A 25,501-nucleotide genomic window follows, 5' to 3' on the forward strand; every position below is an offset into this window, starting at 1 on the left:
AATTACGTCACAACCATAATATTGCAATTTTACCAGCTGATAAGGGTGGAGCAGTTGTGGTTCTTAACATGAATTATTACCTTAGTGAGGGCAGATCACAATTATCAGATACCAAATTCTACATGCATATGGAGATTGATCCCACTTCTGTTTTCAAAAAGGAAATTGATTCCTTTTTTAAATTTAGCTGAGGAAGAAGGGATCATTAGCAAGACTTGTGTCATGCATCTCACTGTCCAGGATCCACAAAAACAGATTTTGTATCTCCTTCCTAAGATTCATAAATCACTTTCAAAGTCACCTGGTAGACCAATTGTCTCTGGTATAGGTTCATTGACTGAACCATTATATATGTTTCTGACACAGTATCTCAAACCTTTATTGAATTTAGTCAGGGCCAGATTACAAGATACCACACAATTTTTAAAGATTATACAGGAGGTTCAGTTGGAACCCACTTGGCTTATGTGTTCTTTGGATGTTAAGGCCTTATATACAAGCATTCCACGTTGGGCGGGTCTCCAAGCATTAAAATACTGGTTAGACCGATCTGCTCTGTATCCGCCTGGCTTTAACACACTATTAATATATATGACTGAACATGTGTTAAATAAAAATGTGTTTTATTTTCATGGGGAATGCTATTGGCAGCTTCAAGGAACGGCTATGGGAGCTTCATTTGCTCCCATATATGCCGATCTATTTATGGCCTTCTTTGAAGAATGTATGATTTATGAACCATTACATAACATCTATTTGGTGGAAATTGGTATCTGGTGGAGATATCTTGATGATTGCTGGATGGTGTGGCGTGCAGATGCCACGAATTTACAAGAGTTTTTGGGTTACCTCAATGGCAATGTCTGGGGTATAGAATTTACGGTGACCTATGATTTGCAATCTATTAACTTTGTAGATGTTACAGTTAGTAGAAATGTGGATCATACTCTCAACACTAGGACTTTCCGTAAATATCCCCAATATAATACTTTATTGCACGCCTCCAGCATGCATCCACGCCATACAATCTGCAATATTCCTAAGTCCCAATTTATGCGGATGAAACGTATCAACTCCACCAATATTGAATATGAGAAAGCTAGTCAGGATTTGTTCCGGAGATTTGTTAGCAGAGGCTATAAACAACTTGATTTAGTCAAGGCCTGGGATTGGTCAACAAGTATGGATAGGAACACACTATTGCAATATCAAACTGAGCCTCAGGAATCATCTGTATGTTCTATTAGATTGGTCACTACTTTTGGTAGAAACCATAATGCTATTCACAGCATCATTAATAAACATTGGAATATTTTATTGGCCAATGATCAGCTAAGACCAATATTGGGATCTCAGTGTCAATTCAGCTATATAAGAGGCAAGACTTTGGGCTCATTGTTCAGTCATTTCCAACACAAAGAAAGTGGTGGGGCCATATACCAACAACTTACATTGTCTGGAGACAAACTGCTGGGAACCTTTGCGTGTGGACACTGTGGGTCTTGTAAACAAATTTGCAAATCCAAACAATTTTCTAGTCAAAACACCAGCAAAGTGTATGATTGCAAGATATTTGGCAATTGCAGTAGCAGTTGGGTGGTCTATTTGGCCACTTGTCACTGTTCTGCTTTCTATGTGGGTCAGACATCCAGACCATTGAGGACACGCATTAATGAACACAGAAGTGATATCAAAAACAAGAAAGACCACAATGCTCTTTTTCGACATACTTTGAAACATCAACAGGCCCAATACACATTCATGATTATTGACAGAATCACAGGAGATCGTAACAATACTCAAGGTTGGCATAGCATTTTAAACCACAAAGAAAGATATTGGATTACCACATTGGGAGCACTTTTTCCACCAGGTTTGAATGATCACTTATGATTAACAATTTTTTGTGTTATATCATGATTGAATGACCATTTATTACTAACAATATTTATAGTCACTTTAAGTGTCATGATATAAAATAAAATATTTTCATATTTATGTATTTCAGGTTCCTGTGGATACCCTAGTAGATGTTGGATAATCGTGATTGCTCATTAATAACCACAAATTTATTGAGAACATTAGTGTTACCAATTTATCTTGTGTTTTCTGTATGATTATATACATATTTTTATATATAATACACCTGCATCTGTGGTGTATTTATTTATGTTTATTATTTCATAGACATTGTACTATTTATATGTTATATAATCATAGGCTGTAATGTGGTGAACCCATGAACACACTGAATTAATAATGTTTATTATCAGTTTTTCTGTTTTTGTAGTAAGAATATACCATTATTAATTATGCAAGGTTTCATTTCTCATTGGTCAGGCATTCTTATAAATATTCATGAGTAATGTCCTGAGGTTTTTTTGCTGTGTATCACTGATGAAGGCTTATACTTTATTGCCGAAACCGGTCTGATTATTAAAGGAAATGTATAATCAGCAAACTACTTAATACCAGTATTTTTTTACTGTTTCACGCATCTGCTGGCCAACAGTGTTTTTTGGTTTGATCCAGCCGTGCAGTATCTATGTGCATAGCACAGTGTTTGATTACCATGGTACTATGACATCCTTGGATCTGGATGCCATGCCCTTACTTCTATGTAAGCCATATGGAAGGATTTTCTCACCACTGTGGACACAAGGTGGTCAACGTTCACATTACTGTCTATTCAAGTACCCAAATATCTCACCACTGAGTCCACTGTTAGGGGTGCTATCAATGCTGTAATTTGCAGGGATATTTAATTACCCATAGAGTATTATTATGCATTTCTTCACATTTAGTTTTAGGCCATAGGTCTGCTACCAATCATTAGTCTATGTGAGACCATTCTGTGTGATATCAACATCATTTAGGGAGTCAATGATTGCCCTCAACTTGCAATCATCAGCAAATTTGGTCAGCCAAAGGCTATTACATTAACCTTGACATCTGAGAAGTATATCATAAACAGCAGGGGGGCCAGCCCTGAGTCCTGTGGTACCCCACTGGTGACTGTCCTCTTGCTGGATGTGGATTCTCCCACTCTAACAACATCTGTCCTATCTGTGAGCCTTTTGGCTATCCATTTGGTGATATAGAGGTTTATGCCTAATTCTGTGAGTTTATCTATAATACCTGAGTGGGTTGTTGTGTCAAATGCCTTGGCCAGGTTATGATAGGCAGTACACCCTGTCTTACTCTTATCCATGTGTTTGGTGACCTTCCCAAAGAATTCCACCAGTTTGTGCAGGCAGGACCTGCCCCAATGAAGCCAAACTGGGTTGGGTCTAGAGTCCAGAGATTTCCTGCCATTGTTAATCAGGTCATGCTTATCCTTCCCATAACCTTGCCTATGAGACTCATCAGACTTATGGGTTGTTAGTTTCCTGAGTCCATTGATGGTCCCCCTTGTTCAGATGGATGGCTGTTGCTGTTCTCCACTGTATTGGGACAAAGCCTATCTGGAGACGTTGCTTAACTAGAGATCTGAATGACCTGCTCTTTTGTGATGACAGGCAAAGAAATGGTAGGGAGTATTTGATATGACTGGAGGTGATGGGGGGTGTAATTTGAGCTGAATTTATCAGCCAGATGGTTTGGTATTTCTTCTGGCTGGGTATAGGTAGTACCATCTACAGCCAACTGTGCATGTTGTTGAGCATTTCCTTTAAGATTTTGGACATAACTAAAAAATGCCTGTTGAGACTAATAAGGTTTTTTTTCTCTGTTGTGCACCCTCCCACTTACTTCTAGACATGAATTTCTTCCTTCCATTTTATAGTCTATTTATGCCAGGGGTCCACCAGGGTGACTTGTTTTTTCGACTAGACCTAGGTTTATTTCAGTCAGGTTCTGTCATTTCCATGAGTTGTGTAAGTGGTTGTACAAGGCATTTGTGTATATCGCTGCACAGGCCTCCTTGTTTTCAGGGTTAAGGAAGCTTTAAAATTACCTATGCTACCACTTAATAGAAAGTAATTTGCCATGTTAAAATTCTTTAGGGTTTTAGGGTTTGATTGGGGTTCTACCATTGCATTTATTTCAAAGGAGACCAATTTATGATCCAATCTTACCAATGAGGATATTGCTCCCCCATATTTGTGAGTACTATGTCAAGGATATTTGAGCTCCTAGTGTGAGTACAGACTGGTTGTTCCAGAGCATTTGTATTGACAAAGTACAGTAACTTCTGAGCCTACATGTTAGAGGTCATGTATGTTTCCCAATTTATGGAGAGGTAGTTAAAATCACCAATGAGTAGTGAATTGGACTGAATAGTAAATGACTCTAGTAACTTCAGGTATGCAGAGTGGTTTTCATGGTTCATAACTGAGGACAGTACATAAGGATGATATGGTGGCGGATTTTGATGATGGTCAGCTGGACATGGAATAGCTCAAGCAAGTTATCCTGCTTGACCAATCTAGAGGTGTGACTGTTTTTATGTAAATGGAAATACCTAATCCTTTCATTTTTCCAAGGTACCTGTCTTCATACTGAACAATATTTTTTATATAGTCTGCAGTGAATCTAGCCTCCAGTATATCATGGAGAAATGGTGTAGGCCTTTTTTTCCTGCCAGATTTATGCTAAGAGTATGAATGGCTTTCATAGTCTGAAATTTTGTGGGTCTATATCACCATATCGAATGGTGATAATGCCGAACGCCAAAAATATTGAAACTTCACGAGAACAAACTTGCTTTTGTGGGGGTCTGTGCCCACCACACCCCCCGCTAAATATATATTCCAACTCTGAGGTGGCACTACAGTGAGGAAAGGGCAAATATCCCAATCCTCGCTGTGCCACGACCCCAAAAACACAAGTCTGTTCTCGTGAACATTCGATATTTTTGGCGTTCGGCATTATCCCCATTTGATATGGTGATATAGACCCAAATTTTATAGCTACATAGTGATTATCTGCAAAGAGTGCTGCTACATGTATATGCAAATAAACCTTGTATTGGCTATTTGTGCTGACTGAGAAAATGTGGGTGTTTTGATAAATATGCCTACTTATAGCAAAAGCATAAAATACCTGAAGAAATGCATTAAGTATGTATAAAGGACTTTGAAAAAGCCAAAGGCTTCATATGATTTTATATGCATTCAGATATTGTGTATGAATGTGGTTATATGCTTAGTCTCATTTAAAAGACTTAAGGCAAATGATGGACTGCACAACTTTTAATGTTAATATTAAAAAAAAAGGGGTTTATTATGTTTTATATGGTGTTATCTTCATTTGAACACTGATGTTTTTATTAAAGATTGGAAAGGGAAAGTGAGGAAAGATTGAACACCTACTCCTGAAGATGTATACCTGCAATTTCTAGACATACATATTCATACTTACACATATTTCTTTTCTCATACATATATATTTGTATGCATACTGATAGATAAGCTACCACATAAATATTCCATATATTTGTATATTGATTTAATTCTGTGTACAGATATTTTATACTTTCTTTTGCATTAGTGTAATAACACTATAAATATACTTGCAGTTAAACTTCCTTCTTCTAGCAAATACATTCAGTCATAGGTTAGTACTAAGCTAACTGCCCTTGCAAGCCATTTTAAGCCTAGCCAATTGTCCCTTGCGAGACTCAAACCCTGCACCTTGTGTTTGCAAGGCAAACACCTTAACCATTAGGCTACCCTCCCAACCTGCGTCAAGTCATGTCAAGTCATGCAGACTTCTTATAGTTTATTTTTTAAACCTAGGTTTAATATGAGCAAAAAAATGCTTGCTATAGAAATCTGACCTTTTTCTGCTACTTGGTCAATCATCTCAGTCAGCTAGTCAGGTCTACGCTTCTGTAGGTCATTATGTCTGTAATGGCATTGATAGCCAGAGATGGTGATCCCTGTCAGGGATGACAGGTGCACACTTAACTCCAGCCAGATGTTTATTTCTTTCCACTCACTACTCTATATGAATGATGTAACTTATTCAGAATCATTTACAAGGTTGGGTGTTATTCTGGTCTCCTTATCTGACTAGCAAGGAGCACACTGCCTTGTGACTTCACATGTGTTGCCATCACTGAAGTGCCAGTATCAGAATGAAAAAAGTATGAGCAAAGTTGTGATTCACAGGTTTAGAACCACCCCCTTTGGGGTTTGACATTACCCTAATCAGTCCCAGTTAACCAGCATGGGTATTAGAAGAGGTACAATTATTAATGGCAAGTTTGGCTTGACCAAAAATATTTTGCTATCTTTTTTTAAGAAACACATTCACATCTCATTTATAAAAGTCATTAATGAAATCATCATCATTTTTTTTTCTTACTTAAAATTGCTACTTCTGCTATGCATTGCCTTTGCTAACATTTTGGAGTATTACACCTGAATGTCATTTAGATGTCTCATACAATATAGTAGCAGTATTATTATTATTATTATATTATTTTTTTTTTTTTGGAGAGGGGCTTGCTTTTTGCAGAAGTAAATATTCTTGAGTTTGTAAGTATCAACTCTTAGTAAATGATGATTGCTGTGAATTGATATGGTGTGCCAGATGATGTAAGAAGACTAGGAATTATACTTCATGGTTGTCCAAATTCACATGCATACAACTCCATTTTGCCTTTTCTAAACATAGTCAGCTTGGAGCATAACTGAGGCTCTCTGCACATTCCCACAGTATGCTGGGGACTGCTGAGGACTGCTGCAGATTCTACTTTTACCTAAACATGTTCAAGTAAACCTGAAGCTGAGTCTGAGATCACGAGTAGCCAGGAACTAATTACATAGATAAGTTACTATAAACATTCACTTATTACTGCAACTCGTAGGTATAAAAGTAAAATGGCTAATTTGCTTACAAAATGTGTAAATGACCATGAACTTAAGTCAATAAGTTTAACACTGCCATTTTAACTTGTGATTACTCTAGTTGAGTGGCAAATGACTTAGGAAACTGCAGACTTTTTAAAGTATGAAAAATAATAAAAATATTGCAAATTATACAAGTAGTTAGCCTTCTTAGTCTTAGGGCTGATGAAAGCTTGGAAGCTTGAGAATAAAGCATTTAGACTATATTTTGCATCCAGGGAACAGACATACATATCATACATATATGTACGTATAAATATTTCAAGCATGGGCATTAATGCCCTTCTAGCATGTCAGTATACAAAAACACTTGTTCCCATAAGTGTCCAGGCTGTTCTTAAAAATATATAAACTAGTACTTGCTTTAATGTAATTTGGTAGTCAGTTCCGTGCATCAGCTACTCTGTCAGAGAACCAGTTAGTATATTTCTCCTTCCCACAGAAGCTTCTACATAGGTTGTCTGATGATTCTCTAGTAATTTTTGATAACTTCAAGTACTGCCAGAGGTAGTCGCCTCTAAATGTTGTATATACCTAAATAAGATCTCCTCTTACATATCTATAAGAGGCACTGTACAAGTTCAGATATTTTAGTCTTTCATACCCTTGGTGTATTTCTGCTGTACTTTTTCCAGTTTACTTATTCTTGTTTTCTTATACGGTTTCCATATTGTTATTCCATACTCAAGTTTGGGTCTAATGTAACTAACAAACAATGACTTCATCATTTCTGATTTCCTAGACTTTATAATTATTTTTTATACAACCTATATTTCTATAACTATCATTAAGCAATTGGTTGATTTGATTAGAAATACTCATAGCTGGATCTACCCATATACCCAGGTCCTTAAATGAGTCTACAGTTTCAATCACTGTGTGCTGTATTAAGTATTCACCTATTCCAGTCAATGTATGATACTTGCCATGTCCTATTTGTAAGCCATGCAGGTATCCATCTTATCAAAAGTGCATCAATACCTAGTTGTTCAAATGTATTGCTCAGTGTTTTGTGTATGACCTTGTCAAATGCTGAAATTAAATCTATATAATTTACATCACAGAACAATTTTCATTCATAGGTGTTATTATATTATTATAGAACAAGATCTATTTTCAACATATGCATGCTGATATATGGTTTCAAATCCGAACTTGTCCAATTCTGACAATACCTTATCCAATATTACCTTCTCCATTATTTTCCACAATATGAAAGTAGACTTAAGCGTCTGTATGACTCTGGGCTTGTCCTACTCCATTTTCCCTTAAAAACAGGTTTAATAAGTGCATGTCTTCAATCTTGAGAAATGTCCCCATATTTATACGACCTACTGAATAATAGATATAATGGCACTGTAAGTTCTTGCTAAAGTGTTCTCATGTCATTGTTACCAATTCCCTGTGCTTTGTTTGGATACAGTTTGTGCAGTTCTTTTTCAATATAGAATAGAAAACACAGCCCAGCAATTCAGGACCCGTAACTAGCAGCAACTTGTTCCAACTTATTCCAAACAAGGTGAAATTACTGGCAATGGCCAAAAGGTCTTTGAAACAAACAGTCTTTATTAAAACAAAATGATCCAAGCGCTTTCACCCATATATTATCGGGCTTTTTCAAGGAAAATCACTAAGCAACATTGTGCGCTTCTTTAAATAAATTCATACTGGTCACATGTTAAGATAAATTAATTAGTGAATAGTCATTGCATCTTAAAGAAAACTATTACGTATAACAAGATATTACATTTAATTTCAAGTTCTCTATTACTTTCATCAAAGCATCTCTGAAAAAACTAGTTTCTGTACACTCGAACTTGTGTGGACTATTAACAACTTGAAAGAATAATTCATTAAATGCTTATTTCATAGTTTGATACGTCAAATATATAAAAAACTCTTTAAATATAAATATAAAAATTATGTGTTGATAAAAAAATAATAAATAGAAAGTGTTATGGAATATAGACTGTGTGTTATGAATTATGCCTATATTAAACTATGCGTTCATCTAATAATTCAGTGATTTAATATTACTCATTTTGTACATTCAGAATTTAATATACTATAAGCTTTTACCGAACTGATCTTTCTTGTCATTAATTAAATAAACAAAATCACATCTAAAATCTTCGCTAAAGGTGTTCACCATATTAATTTATGAATTCATATCAAATCTTAATAAATATCTTAATAAAAATGTGGAATGTAAGTAAAATTTGATAAAAATTAAAAATTAAAAATTAAAATATTGAACTATTTGTTCAAAAAAGTGTATGCATGAGTTAAAACATTTGTTTGTAATATGGCTTTAAAAGGAGTGGCAACTAAAACTATTTATAATCTTGCTTTTCTCATTTTTAATACACTCATGATATTAATGGAATCGTTCAAACCTGGAGTCTTTGTAGAGTTTAGTTTCAGTTGCCAATATAACTCATGATATTCTAGGGTTGTCTCCCAATTGCCACCTCTAATGTCTTGTGTAACTTGTTCTAATACAAAGAACTTCAAGTTCATGTTTTCACAAACCAGGGAGTGTTTATAAAAAGCATTGCTCTCTTATTGTTTCACAACGTCATTAAAATGTTCATAAACTCTTCTCCTGATGTGTCGTTCAGTTTTTCCTATATAAAAACTGTTACAGGATAAACATATCCCTAGATGTACTACCCCTTTTGTAGCACAGTTGTAGTATTTCCTAGCAGTAAAGTTAAATTTCCTTGAGGGAATCCTAATCTGTTCCTGGTTAATCATGGCATGACATTGCTTACAATTACCACATGGATAGGTCCCTACTCTCCTTTTGTTTTTGTTACTCTCTAAATTGTGTTTCATTTCAAAGATCTCTTTCAAATTTTTGTTTCTTTTCCTGACGAAATGTGGTCTTTCTGGAATGAAAGTTTTTAAATCCTCATGATAACTCAGAATGGGCCAGTATTTAAAAATAGTGTCTTCAATTTCTTCAGAATTCTTGTTAAAAGTATAAATAAAACTACTATGACTTTGTATCATATTTTCACTTCTACTCTGTCATTGATTAACAGTACCTACTCCTAACAGGGGTGGATACAATGCGTCTCTTTTTTGACTGATTTCCTGTGCCAAATCTTCAAATAATTTGTCAGGGTAACCTTTTTCTAAAAAGAAGGTTTTCAGTGTTTTCACTTCTTCCTTAAAATCTTCTAGGGTACTACACATTCGGGAAGCTCGAATTAATTGACCTTTAATAATACCCTTCTTTTGGAAGTGTGGATGTCTACTGTTATAGTGAAGGTAGAAGTTAGAGAATGAACTTTTTCTGTATAATTTAGATTGGAAACAATGTTTTTTGTGGTCTTTAACAATGGTTACATCCACATAGTGTAATATGTTTTTATCTATGTTATGGGTGAATCTGAAAAAAGCTGTTCTGTTGTTAATGTATTGTAAAAATTCACAAAGACTCTCCTCACTACCCCTCCAAAAAATACAAATGACATCCAAAAACCTTCTGTAATATGCAATATCTTGGTGCCATTTGCTTGAAAAAATGTATTTATTTTCCCAGAAATATAGCACAATATTTGCATATAAAGATGCACAGGATGCCCCCATTGCCACACCCTTTCTTTGGCGGTAAAATTCTCCATTAAAATGTATAAAATTGTTTTCAAGAACAATCTCCATAAATTCTACTAATAAATTGATGATGGTAGCTGTTTGAACTGTTTCTGTTGCTAAAATTTGGTTGAACCATTCTAATCCTGTTTCATGTGGAATACTAGGGAAAAGATCTACCACATCTACTGTGACCATCAAAAGTTGGGAACAGAACATATTTTGATCTAATTCTCTCAAAAAATCCCAAGAATCTTTACAAATATGGTCCACACTAAACACAAAGGATTTTAAGATGATGTCTATAAATTTAGCCAAAGGTTCAGTGATACTACTAGATCCCGATACAATAGGTCTAAATTTTAAAGGTTCTAGGCCTTTGTGTGTCTTGGGAATGCCGATGATTTGGGCAATTCTTGGTTTATCTACATATAAATAATTATAAAGTTTTTCATTAATCGTGTTCTGTAACAGATGGTCAAATAATTGGTAGTTGATTTTAGCATAAGCAATGTTTATTTCATTCTTGGATACTAATTCATATTGGTCAGTATCCTGTAACATATTTTCTATGTAAGCCTCATAGTCTGTCTTATACATTAAAACTGTCCCACCTCCTTTATCAGGTCTCATAATTCGACATCCCTCCTGTCTTAAATGGTTGATTAATTCAACTTCTTTGTCACTTAAATTGTTAGGGATGTTACTATGTTTCTGTTGTTCCATTCTCCTAATGTCCTTTTCTACCAATTCTTCGAAGACTTTTGAGGTGGGGTGCATTGGTGGATTAAAGGTACTTTTTCTTGTAAGTTCAGTAGTTGTACCTTTTTGTCCTTTGAAGAATATATTTAAGTTCATTTGTCTCATAAACAACTTTAAGTCAATTAAAATATCTGGTACAAAGACAGGCTTAAGTGGGACAAACTGGAAACCTTTTAAAAATAATTCAAAGAATTCTGAAGTAATTTGCATATCAGTAAAATTGTATATTGTAAAGTTATTACTTCTAAAGACAATTTTCTTAGTTTCATTCAATAATGTCTCTAAATCTAAAGGTACTGTGGGTGAGAGGTTTAATTCTTTAATTAATTCCATTTGTTGTATTGGTATCTCCGTCCTCCCCCCCTCCCGGGGGGGGGGGTACTGAAAATACCTTATGGATTGCTTTCTGTCCTTCTCTGCTAATCTCTCACTTCGCCTTAGACCTTGAACACCTGTATTCACTTGATTACTTTGAATGTTAATTTCATTGTCATTAAAAAATACACTTTCGGTGTTAGTATGTTTTTTGTTCCTATTATTAAACAGTGGAAAAGCTCTACCCTCTCTGTATTCAATTAAGTCACAATCTAATTTCCTAATTTTACAGTTCAGTACTCTGAAACAGTGCTGGTCTACCTCATCAAATGTTTTATCATACTCCCTTTTAACACTTATAAGTCTATCATCTGTAATTAACTGACTGTTCAATGCATTCAATTCTTTTAATAATATATCCGCTTTTTTCTCATAATCAGTAATCATACACTTTAACATTTCTAAGCCTGCCTTATTGAATATTTCACATAATTCATTGTATAACATGGAACCCGCCTGCACATTATTAGGAAATTTAAAAAAATCTAAGACCTTTAGGTACACGGTGTACACGCAGACATTCTCTTAAATAATCTATCTCTAACTGATTGTTTTTATACAGGTACAGTTTATCTTTAAATTCACTAAGTAAATGTTCAATGTTAGAATCAAGTTCTTTGTTTACTGTACCTGTTTTGAAAAAAAAACAGTTTAACAGTCCAGGCTCCAAAGTCAAAGTTCTTTGCTTCAGAATTAAATGATTTAGTGTTGGGGGTTTTAGCTCTAGTTTGAGCTAACTGTCCATTCGAGCCAGTGCTGTTACCTGCCCCATTCATAAAAGTGTTATTGTTGGAAGGAAATGTTCCTGATTTCACACTTTTGAAAGTTTTATCCAAAAACTGCATTTGATTACATGGAATCTCTCTGTCTTTTTCTTTTTCTGTAAGTTTATTCCACTCGTTAATGGAATTGGAAAGTTGAGTAAGCAAATCCAAAATCTGGTTAAACTCTGCTTGCGTAACTGGCGTTGTGTCGATGACGTCATCTGTTAGGAGTGTAGGTGTTTCCGCTAAGCTGCCAAATTCCGTTCCTTCTGCCATGGCTGTGATACTGTAATCCACGAAATAAAAAACAAAGCGAAAAAAACAAGAATAGAAAACGCAGCCCAGCAATTCAGGACCCGTAACTAGCAGCAACTTGTTCCAACTTATTCCAAACAAGGTGAAATTACTGGCAATGGCCAAAAGGTCTTTGAAACAAACAGTCTTTATTAAAACAAAATGATCCAAGTGCTTTCACCCGTATATTATCGGGCTTTTTCAAGGAAAATCACTAAGCAACATTGTGCGCTTCTTTAAATAAATTCATACTGGTCACATGTTAAGATCAATTAATTAATTAGTGAATAGTCATTGCAGCTTAAAAAAACTACTACATGTAACAAGATATTACATTTAATTTCAAGTTCTCTATTACTTTCATCAAAGCATCTCTGAAAAAACTAGTTTCTGTACGCTCGAACTTGTGTGGACTATTAACAACGTGAAAGAATAATTCATTAAATGCTTATTTCATTGTTTGATACGTCAAATATATATAAAAAAACTCTTTAAATATAAATATCTTTTTCAATATAATCTACTTTGATCCCAGTATCTGAGGTTACCTGGATGTCTCTAAGACAACTTATCACCCCTTTTGTGGAGCCAAATTGTTTTGCATTTTGTAAATATATCTATAATCTGTTGCATGTGAGAATAAATTTTAGAATCTGCACACAGTTTATTAGTTTGCATATCTTTATTCTTTTCACATCTTATGTATCTATAAAAAGGTTTCCTATTATGCTGAATATCCGCGTTTATATCACGTTATCAAAAGATGAAAATAGCAAATGCTATTTCATCGAACCTAAAATATCTGAACCACATAATATCGAACATTCAGAACAGCAAATTTTTTCCTTGGGAAAAAATTTGCTATTCCGAAACACATACACACAACACAAGCACACCTAAAAAACATCAATACACACACATACACTTATAATCCTACAACTAACCCTACACTAAACTATACATACACTACTATCTATCCACTTACCTTAACCCAAACCCTAACCCTAAGGTCCGTCACTATCGCACACTCACCTAACCCGCACCCTAACCCTAACTCACTTAACCTGCCCCTAAACCTAATTCACCTAACCCGCTCCCTAACCCTAACTCACCTAACCCGCGCCCTAATCCTAACAACAACACAATCGCACACTTACCTGAACCCGACCCGTAAATCTCCACCACAGTGCTAAAAATAGTGAAGCCACAGAACCGGCCAAACTAATTTTTTCCCTAGGAAAGAATTTGGTGTTCTGCAGCTTCACTATTTTTAACGTTCAATTAAAATGGGTCGATATTAGAACATTTGAAGTTTTAAAACTTCGATGTTCTGATATAGACCTGAATATCCTTATATAAATTTTCTCCAATTATTTCTTGATCTTTGTCTTACATTACGCTTAACCTGTTTGTCCAACTTGTTTATTTTAGTTTTCAAAGTTGTAGTTCGACTCTCTTCCATTTCTTTTATTTTTTTTTGTTTCCCACCTTAATCAGATATCTTGTTCTTATGGACATATATTCCCCTGACATTGTATGCCTAGATCCTGATGTTAAAAACATTTATTTTTTTATATTTTTTGCGCTCAAACAAATTCTCTTTCTAAACTTTCCACATTTCCATCTGCAGATTTTCTATGTTTAAAACCTAGCCCTTTCTAACAGCCAACAATGAAATTAAAGGTAAAAACAACAAAATATGAATCAAAGTAAATCTTGTTAACAAGCTATCCCTTCCTACCTACAGATAGTGAATAACAGTGATAAATAAAATATAAATTCAAATAAAACTTCTCTTACCAGTCAACTCCACAGTTAATCACAAACAAAGATAGGATTGTTTAGATAAGTCCTGGAAGTACATTTAACATATTGGACTTATCTTACTGTTGACATCAGTATTTTTTGTGTTGTGCTTGCTGTTTATCAGAAGTTAAAGCTATTCATTTAAAGCATTTTAGAGTCTTCAGTGCTTTAAAAGTGGTTTATGTGCTGGCGAGGTGTTCTGAGTCAGCCCTCATTTTATTGCATTTTTACTCACTGGCTTCTGAATTTATTTCCCACCCATTGACACTTTTCCTATTGTGCTTCTCAATTTGGAAACTTTTGAGCTGCCCACCCCTACTGCATATATGACCTTGGAAGCTCCCCCAGACTCATCCTCTGTGTAATTGGTTCTAGAAGCCCCTCCCAGTCTTATTTCCTCTGTTTGTCTTACTGGTTACTGATAGAAGAAACTGGGAAGGCCCTCATCCTAGACTGCTAGTTTACTTTGAAATTGTCTTAAAGTGTGTGTTCTTCTTATTGCTGCCTTGTCTGCCTTTGAATCACCTTGTAATTACTTGAAGCTAGTTGTTAGATTTGCTGCTGGAACCTTTTCATTTGTGGGTAACTAAAGTGTGTTTATACTTTAAGAAGATTAGGTCTGCAATTCTAGTGGCAGTAGAAAGGTAGTCTGGCCTGTCTGAGTTGGGATGTTCACAGGTAAGCATCAGTATGAATTACTTGCAACTAGTTGTTTGGTTTGTTTCTGATATATTTTAATTTTTTGTTAACTGAAATGTGTTTTTACATTATAAAGACTGGGACTGTAAGTCTAGTGGAAATAGAAAGGTAGCTGGTCTGTCTGAGTTGCAAAACCCACCGGGAGGTTTAATCTGAAAATTGCATCTTGTAGCTAGTTATTTAATTTGTTTCTGATATCTTTTCACTTTTGACTAACCAAAGTGTGTTTTTACTTTAAGATGATTGGGCCTGCAATTCTAGTGGCAATAGAAAGTTAGCATGATCTGTCCAAGTTGAGAAACACTCAAGGGGGCTTACAGTAACAATTACTTGTTGTAGCTAGTTTGTACCTTATCACTTTTCATTAACCAAAATGTGATTTTACATTGAAAAGACTGGGACTACTATTCTAGTGGAAGTAGTAAGGTAGGTAGGTGTACCCAAGTTGAGATACACACGGGGAGACTTAAATCGAAATTGTTTCCACAACTAGAGGGCTTTTTAGGGACTTAGTTGTTTGCTGTTAATCTGCAATTGAGAGCTACTTTTGCTGTGCTTTTACATTAAGAAGTTCCAACATAATTCATCTTGTGGCAGAAAGTGTTTACCTGGTTTCTCCTGGTTAGGAAACACTCCAAAGATCTTTTTTTCCTGTCTGCTAGAAATTAGGTGTATTTGCATAGGGCTATTCACTGTAAAGTGCTAGTTAGCAGTACCCTGTATAGTAGCAAACCTATAAAGCCAGTACTTAGGACATTAATCTGTAAGACACAAAGGATTTGTGTGGAGCTAAGCTTAGTACAGCTAGTTAGCACCTCAAACAGCACTAATATCAGATTTTAGCACTATCTAACCTCTAGCCTTAATTCTAGATGCCACTCAGGTGACCTCTGTAAAATCAAGTCCCTAAACCAGCAATAGCCCAACCCTAATACAGGTCTTGACAATATGGATTTGCAATTACCTAATGTATCTGTGGCCAACTTGGTAGATATGGGCATCCTTAGACGATGTTTTAGCTGTCTCATATACTCAGACAGCCCTTTAATTCACAAGAAAACTAACACAATATGCGAGAAATGTAAATATATAACTTCCTTGAAGGCAAATATCTTGCTTACAAATAAGGTTCTCAAGAACACACATACACTACATTTTTACATATACCACTCAACACACATGTAGATGTTCTTATGTTGATGCACTTTGGAAAAAAAACTTTCCAAACCTCAAAGATTTCCAAATGCACCAAACATCAACACCTATCCTCAGCAACCAATAAAGCACACTGCAAGCAAAATACCTAGCACCAAACATAATACTTCACTCAATAACCCCCCCAAGAACAAAGTCCAAAAGGTAAGCAAACCTTTACCTAGCACTCTTGTTATAGAGATTATATTTATACAGCACACAGATGCCCCTGTCACCAGGATGGTCAAGGAGAAGATAAGGTTTAGTTGCCCATCTGGAGCTATGATCCGTAATATCGCACAAACATCAATATCATAGTGTAACTAAGAAAATATGCACAGAAAGGCAACAACAGAACCGCACATGACGTACTTAATAAAATAAATAAGAGATTTAGAACATAGAACATTGATTTAAATCTCTTATTTATTTTGTTAAGTACGTGGTGTGCAGTACTATTGTTGCCTTCTGTGCATATTTTCCTAATATCGTAGTGTATGTGAGTATAAATTACATGAGTATATCTCAATGGACTATATGAAAAGAGATATTATGAATTTCTCTTAATATATGTCATATACCAGTGCTTGCCTTGTACTGAGCACCAAGGATGATGCCACACTATGAACAGAAAATTATTGATCTTACAATTGGCTTAGTTTCTGGTGTCACTCCAGGGGAATCCAATATCTATCAGGACTGGGAGACATGGTCAACAGACAACATTGCTTAGCCAAGGATGGTTTGCACCTGTCCCTTTGGGTTTTCAGATATTGGTGAAAACTCTATCCACCACCTTAGAACCTTTTTTAGACAACACAAAACTACCAACATCACAGAAAAAGAACTAAAAGCAGCCTTAAGACTGTACTGTTCAATTCTAGTAACCTAAAGAAGAAACTCCACACTCTACAAGCTGTTCTCACTCTGGAAAATATAGACATCTGTGCTATACTGAGGCTTTGTTTAAAGCCACGCAAATTACTCAGAACAAAACTACCAGCATCACAGAAACCGAACTCAAAACAGCCTTAAGATTTTACTGTTCAGTTCTAGTAGCCTAAATAAGACACTCCACACCCTTCAAGCTGTTCTCAATCTGGAGAATATAGACACCTGTGCTATTACTGAGACTTTGTTTAAAGCCAAAAAAATTACTCAGGAAGTGCAAGGCTACAGTGCCTTCTGCATATTTATACCGACAGCAGCAGAGACAGAGGCTAAAGGTGGAGGTGACTTAATCTATATTAGCCACATAGCCACAGATACAACTCCAACTTGGTTAAACAGGATGATGCCCTGGAGTTCATCCATGTCTCTGTCTCCATATACACATTTCCTTACCATGTCCTGGCCAGCTACAGGTCACCCACTGTGACCCATGTAGCTCACAAGTCTTACTTAGACTTACTTAAGGCACTGAAAATCCAACAAAACATCCTATTCATGGGAGACTTTAACTTACCCTCGATAGACCAGGCAATGTACACTGCCTCTAACTTCTGGACTTAATCATCACAAACATGGTGGACCAGATATTGTGCACTTCAACCAGAGAATAAAACATGTTGGACTTAGTACTCACCAACATGGGAGAGTGTTGCATCCTACCATGTCACATCCTCATTGGAGAGGACAGACCACAAATCTGTCACCTCTGAAATAAAAATCAACCTGAAAAAACAAGTAAATACATAACAGTTAGTAACTATTCTAAAGGAAGCTATACCATATTGTGTCAGATTGTCAAAATTTACATCTCTCCAAATTCCAAGAACACAGCTACTTATTCATAACTCTTTACAGAAACCCTGTACAAACATGTAAATGGCTATACTGAGGCTGCCATACCTACCAGAAGTAAGCCCAGATCTAGCACCAAAAACAATTCCCACTGTTGGAATCCTTACCTTAACAGGGTATATAATAAATGAAGAATGTCATGGCCAAAATCAGAAAGAGCAATTCTCATAGAGACAAAAGCTCTCTGATTAAATAAAGCAAGAAACTAAGAGGTGTGATAAAGTCCAACAAGGTCATGAGGTCAAGATCTTCTCCCAGGCTAAGGACAATCACAAGGCCTTCTTCTGCTATGTCAGAAGCCTTAAACGTAATACTCAGCAGTGTGCAGAAATGGTGATAAATGAGACAACCTTCCCTGACAGGGTTGACATAGTGAATCTATTGGCTGATAAATTTAGGTCTAATGTCACCCCCACTCCACCTATGAAATCCCTTCTAGCATATCTCCTCATCTATTGACAGAAAGCAGAGCCTGGGGGGTTGGGGATGGCTAAGACCAAAACATTGCTTCTTTTGGAACATGCAATATCCCTGGTTGCCTCCTAGATTGTTTAAAACATGACTTAACAGGATTACTTGAATCAGTCTTCAACTATAGCCTCTAAGCAGGATACATGCCAGGTGAATGGATGGCCACAATGGTCACACCTCATTATAATGGTGGATCATCAACTGACCCCTGGAACTAGAAATTGATCAGTCTGACAAGTCTAATACACAGAGCCATGGAATGCATTATCATGGAAATGAACAACAAGAACATTGACAACCTACAGACACTGCATCCATCCCAATTTGGCTTTGTTAAGAGAAGGTCTTGCGTCCTCAACCTGCTAGACTACTTCAAGAGAGTCACAATGGCAATGGATGCAGGGAAAATGGTGCATACCACCTACCCTGACATGCCAAGGTGCTCAGTACAATACCACACATGGGTGTTATTGACAAACTTGCTAGATTGCTTGCAGGCTGACAGACAGGGCTCAATAAATTAGGATCAGTGAGAACACATCCACCAGGAGACTGGTCACTAGTGGAGTACTCCAGGTCTTTGTTTGGACCTGCTCCATTTTGGCATCTACTTCTCAAAAGTCAGGACTAATGTCAAAGGCCTATGGCTTGCAGAGTTCACAGATAACTGTAAACTGGGAGCTACCATAGAACCACCATAACTCCAACACCCTACAAGACTGCTGAATGCAGTCAAATGACTGGTGTTAAAGCCTTGGATTAAAACTCAACAAGAAGAAGCATGTTATATTTCTCTTTGAGAAATTGTCTACCCAAGATAATTATTTCATGGATAAAACACCAGTAAGAACAGATCCAATATTTAGGAATCTGGGAACATATGCAGACAGCAAGTTGGCCTATGACCAACACATAGCCATATGACTGGAAAAATACAATGGCTTTAGTGATTAGTGTAAAGCTGTCATTAGTGAATGGAAAATCATTACAGCAGCAGCAGCACCAGCAGTGGAAATGATTAGTGGTCACTGAGAAAACCATTTACTTTGGTGTCATTTAGTGATTTTGCATATATAGCAGAAATGCAATGATTTAATTACGAAGTATTGAATTGTCAAAGATGATTTGTTGGCTAGCATATATGTGTGTTTACTTGGAGATTTCTAATTATCATTGAAGAATGAAAAATTACAGCATTATGAAAATATTGTAGTGGTGGAGCTGGTGAAGGATACATCTGTGAATATATTCATGATATTGCAAACATTACTTCAGCATAACTTTACTTGGCTGAACTGAGACACTGCTATAATGCTTTCTCTCTCTGAGGACACAGATTATTGTGTGACAAAATGAAATAATTTTTTCATTCGCATTAAATACGGAAGAATCAGTTCTTACAAACAGCACCACATTAGGGCATTCAGTACATAAATAATTGGGTACACCCCTCAGCAGAATTTTCTGTGCAAAACAGTTAAACATGTGATTATTCCTTATACGATGCCTTACAACATCACTGAAAAGGAATCAGTGAGTACTCAGGTATGGCTTTTACTAACAATACTCATTCTGTTCCAAAGATGTAGTAACCTCTAGGAGACAAATATGTCCCTTCAGCAGGTTCTATTAATGTCACATACCAGGTTAAGGTCTTTAGAGTGAGTAACCCATGCACCATTTGACTTACAAATATGCAGCATTTCCAATAAAGCAGGGTCAGAGATTACCTTGTATGCAAGGCAGAGATCATCGCTGAGTAGTTTGTATGAAACAGTATAAAGTGACAGTGATTTCAGATTATCCACATAGGACAGATGCTGAAGACCTGGAATTTTCTTTGTGAGAAACCTTTGTGGTTTCTCCAATTGCTGCAGGTGCTTGGAACGATGCATACCAAAAGGGGTGATGTACTCAATCATTAGCCTGATGAGGGAAGAGTACAGGGAGGTTATAACTACTTTTTTTCTGGAGGCAATGCCTTAATATATGAAATGAGCAATACAGAATGCCCTTCTTACCACTGTGGAGACATGGTGGTCAAAGGTAAGGTTGCTGTCAACCTGTGTGCCCAGGTCTCTCACCACTGAGTGCATACTTAAGGTGTTGCTATTGATGTGGTAGTTAGCAGGAACTTTGCTCTTACTGAAAGGGACGATAATACATTTTTTTTTGCACTGAGTTTAAGGCCATGACTTTGGCACCAATCATTTGTTATGTAAGACCCTCTTGTAGGATGTTGATATAATTTATAGATTCTATGATCACTCCCAGTTTGCAGTCATCAGCAAATATTATCATCCACAGACCTTTAGTGGTTGCCTGTAATGCCTGTAATACCACATCATCTGCATACAGCAGCTTTGTTGATCTGCCCCCCTGACCTGTTTGCTAATGTAGTCCATCATCAGTATGAACATCAGTGGGCTCAGAGCTGAACCCTAGTACACACCCACTCCCACTGGGAACCCCTCTGTGAGACCAAACACTGCTTGTACTTGAGTCACTGAGTCCTTATTCATAGCTTGCACTAATTTTACCAATGTTTCTGGGTATTTGAACCACCGTAGTACTGCCCAAATCAGTTTTCTTGAGACTTTGTCATATGCTTTCTCCAAATCTAGGAATGCCCAGTTGAACTCTTTCCTCGTCTCCAGCTTCTTCTCAGCTATCTGTCTCACTGAAAACACTGGGTCGGTTGTACATCCTGCTGCATCCTGATCTGAATCTGAACTGCTTATCTCCCAACGTACTTTATAGTCAGCTGTGTATCAGTTTATGAATCATCCTCTCCAGAACTTTCATGAATTATGACAAGAATTTGATACCTGTATATTGCCCTCATTTGTTTATGTCCCCTTTGTTATTATATACTTGCATGAGTATGCTTATCCCCCAGTCATCTGAGATAGGGTTTTCTTTCCAAACTGCTATGAGTACCCTCAGGAGCCATTTCTCCTTTATCTCAACCAGCGTCTTTATCATATCTGCGGTGACCTCATCTGAGCCTGCTGCTTTCCCTGACTTCATTTTCCTTAATGGTATTCTTACTTCTTCTACAGTTGGCTCGTCTTCTTCTCCTCTCATCATAGGTTGTGTCTGGGGAAGCACAGCTTCTGTGAGGTTTTCTTCATTCAAAAGCTGCTGAAAGTACTCATCTACATTTAATGTCTTGTGGACTGCTGAGCAGATTGTTGCTGTCATCCCTTATGAGTGGTGTCTGACTGTCTTTTTTATCTTTCTGTCTTTGCCTTGCAACCTGATATAGTTTCTTTGTGCCACCTACTGAGTCACTTTCCAGAAGCTGGTTGTGTGCCATGGATGCCCTGTTCATTGCTACTACTTTCTTAGCTTCTTTGTTAGCCAACCTGTATTCCTTAATAGCCTGGCTGGTTTTTTTTATCTCCCACTTTTTGCTGCACTCCTTCTTTCTTTTAATTACTTAATGGACTTCTGCATTCCACCACCAGTTTCCTTACGTACCTTATTTCCATACATGGCTTGGCCATATATCTGTTTTGCAGTCCTCACACATGCTGTTTTGCGGTGCTGCCATTCTTCTTCAGCTTCGGCTATTTCCTCCTCCTCTTCTTGGGAGTGCTAGAGCCCTGCGCAGTTTCTTGAACTGTTGTACTTTCTCTCCAGTCAACTTTCAGGTCTTCAGCCTGGTCTCTGTTGATCATACAGCCTTCTCTAACCACTGCCTGCAGCTGATTGTGGCAACCAGTGGTTTATGCTGTGGGCTGAATGTTTCACTGTGGATGACTTTGCAATCACTGATTCTACCCCAGTGCTCTTTCCTTACTAGGAGGAAGTCAACCTGAGATGCATGTTAGACAATCTTGCATGTGATCTTCTGACTGTCTGTCTTTCTGAACCACATATTGGTTACTATCAAGCCATTCAAGAGACAGAAGTCTAGAGTTGCCTCTCCTTATGTATTCCTGTTGCCCCACCCCTGTGGACTAAGGCATTCCTTATATCCTGTTCCATCTGTCCCAATATGTGCATTCAAGTCACTCATTATCAACACCAATTCATGTTGTCATGCCTTTTATAGTAGGTCCAGCAACTGCTGTATGAATTCATTATTTTCCTCACTATCATAACCCTGCTGTAGGCTGAGATTATGAATACTGCTCTATCATTACAATGGAGTCTGATTGCCATGAGTCTATTTATATACCTTTCTGGCATTTAAATGAATATTCAGTCAAATAACTGTCAAAATGAGATCTAGGTAATCGTCATGGTAGAAGTGTAGATAAATAAGGCTATGCGTTATAAGCTCTACTGCTTAGTCAAACACTTGATTCTCTTTGTTTCCCATTGCAAACTTAAGTCAAATATGCAACACAAAAGTTATGCCTAGTTGCCTCTACGCCCACTAGGCATAGCTGGTTAGTACATTAATAAACCATATCGGCATCACTGTCTGTGGTAGGGAGCATTTAGGAAGGAGGAAGATAGTGGGAGAGTAACAGGAAAAGCCTCAATCCTGTATGAAAAACATGGTTGTAAAAAATTGATGAGTGTTGTAAGTAAAGGGATGGGAAGGATAATATACTGCAAAGAAGGGAATGGACAGCTACACACACACACACACACACACACACACACACACACACACACACACACACACACACACACACACACACACACACACACACACACCCTAACTAACACTAACACACTAGCACTATACACACAGAGGTTGTAACTTAGTAGTTATTCTTTGTTTTTAATGAAAGTATTTATTTGCTTACATGTTTGTTACATTTTAATGGTGGTTTTACAAGTTCTTTAAATGGATTGTTCATTCATAAATTCATTCAGTACGTTCATTGGTTCATTGGAAGTCATATGATTTTAAGTACACATTCATTTATAAGTTGATTCCTTACTGATTCATTCAAAATCTCACAAGGTTTTAGATTTGGGTTTTAAGTTCACTATGAGTGTTTTATCATACAGTTTCTGAAGAAGTTTGAATAAAAGAAGGACAAAAGTGCGTACAATTATTTTAGAGTTTCCTGCTTGTCATCATTTCAGTAGAACTGTTTGTGTGTTTTATGAGTTTCAAGTTTCTGCGTTGCAGTTTAGAGAAAGAATTTTGTTGAAATATTGAATAAATTATTTGAGAATTGGGTGCAGGGAAGAAATTTATGTGGAGGTAGTATATGGTTTATATAGAAAAATGGTATATAAAATGGAGGCCATTTACAGTAAATAATGCCGTCTGTAAAATATTAATGAAAATATTGGAAATGAAGTTTGAGAAGGTTATGCAGGAAGTAATGTTATTTAACATGCATGGAATGAAAGGTAGAAGATGTTATGAGTTATTAATTGCGGTAAAGGGGATGGCAGATGAGAGATGATATATATATGGAGAAGGTGGTGCCAAGTTAATGTTGGGAGTCATATGCAAGGCAATTGATTATGTAAGTCATAAATGTTTATGGGAAATTGTGATGCAATATGGGCTTAAAGGAAAAATAATGGACTTATTAAAGATACCATATATTAATAACAGAGTTATAGTAATAGTTAATGGATGGTTTACTGAGAAGCTATGGGTGAAGAGAGGTGTTCATAGGTTCATAGGTTCATAGGTAGGTACTAGGCTATCAGCACTAGGGCCTATACAAGCAAAGCCAAAAAGGTACCCTGGCTTTTGCCACACAAGAAAATTATTTGCCTGTGCCACTGTCGAGCAGATCCACAGAAGTAATCCCCGGGGTGAATTTCCTATTTCCCTTCCAATCATCAAGATTTTTCTTGAAGAGTGCTAATGAGGAGCTTTGTTTGATATAGATAGGTAGTTTATTCCACAGTATGAGAAGTCTCTGGGACAGGAATCTATCCCTCCGGCATGTTCTGTTTATTGTGGTAACAAGGTTTAGGTCCCTAGAGCATGTAGCTTGGAGGGATTGGGATTTCTTTAAGTGGAGCATGTCCAACAGCTCTGGGTTTGACATAGCTTTGTATGTTAGGCAGAGATCACCTCTGAGTAGGTGATATGCGATGGAGTAAAGCTGGAGTTTTTTGAGACGGTCTATGTAGGGCATCTGTTTGAGGCTGGTAATACACTTTGTGAGGTATTTCTGTGGCCTTTCCAGTTGTAGATGTCTTGTGAGGTACATACCAAAAGGGCGTTGTACTCTATAATGGGTCTAATGAGTGATGAGTAGAGGGGAACAATGACCTCTTTTTTTCTGGATGAGAAACCTTGTGTGATGAGGTGTGCAATGTAGAAGAATTTCCTGACTACTGTGGCGATGTGATTATCAAAGGAAAGACTACTGTCCACCTGTGTCCCAAGGTCTCTTATCACACTTTCGGTGTTAAATATACTACCGCCTATGTTGTAGTTCATGGGTACAGAGATTTTACCAAAGAGGATGACAATACACTTTTTGGCATTAAACTTGAGGCCATGGCTTTGATACTAGCCATCTGTCTCAGTGAGGCCCATTTGTAGGATGTCCACATCGTTAAGAGTTTCAGTTATGGTACCTAGTTTGCAGTCATCTACGAACTTCGTTAGCCAAAGGCCTTCTGTGTTAGCCTGTACTTCAGAGAAGTAGATACCAAACAGGAGAGGACCCAGGACTGAACCCTGTGGTACTCCACTTGTCACTGGTCTGAAGTCGGATTTGGAGTCTGCTACTTTCACACTGTGGGCTCTGTCAGTGAGCCAGTTGGCAACTCATCTTGTGACATAGGGATTTATACCTAGTTTAGTGAGTTTATCTATAATTCAAGAGCAGGGGATTGTGTCAAAAGCCTTGGCAAGATCTAGATAGGCTGTGTGAACCACCTTACCCCCATCTATGGCTTTGGTGACTGCTTCAAAGAAGTCTATCAGGTTTAGGA

Source organism: Protopterus annectens, chromosome 2.part1 (assembly GCF_019279795.1).
Source record: "Protopterus annectens isolate FY-2018-M chromosome 2.part1, PAN1.0, whole genome shotgun sequence".
In the NCBI taxonomy this organism is placed as follows: domain Eukaryota; kingdom Metazoa; phylum Chordata; order Ceratodontiformes; family Protopteridae; genus Protopterus; species Protopterus annectens.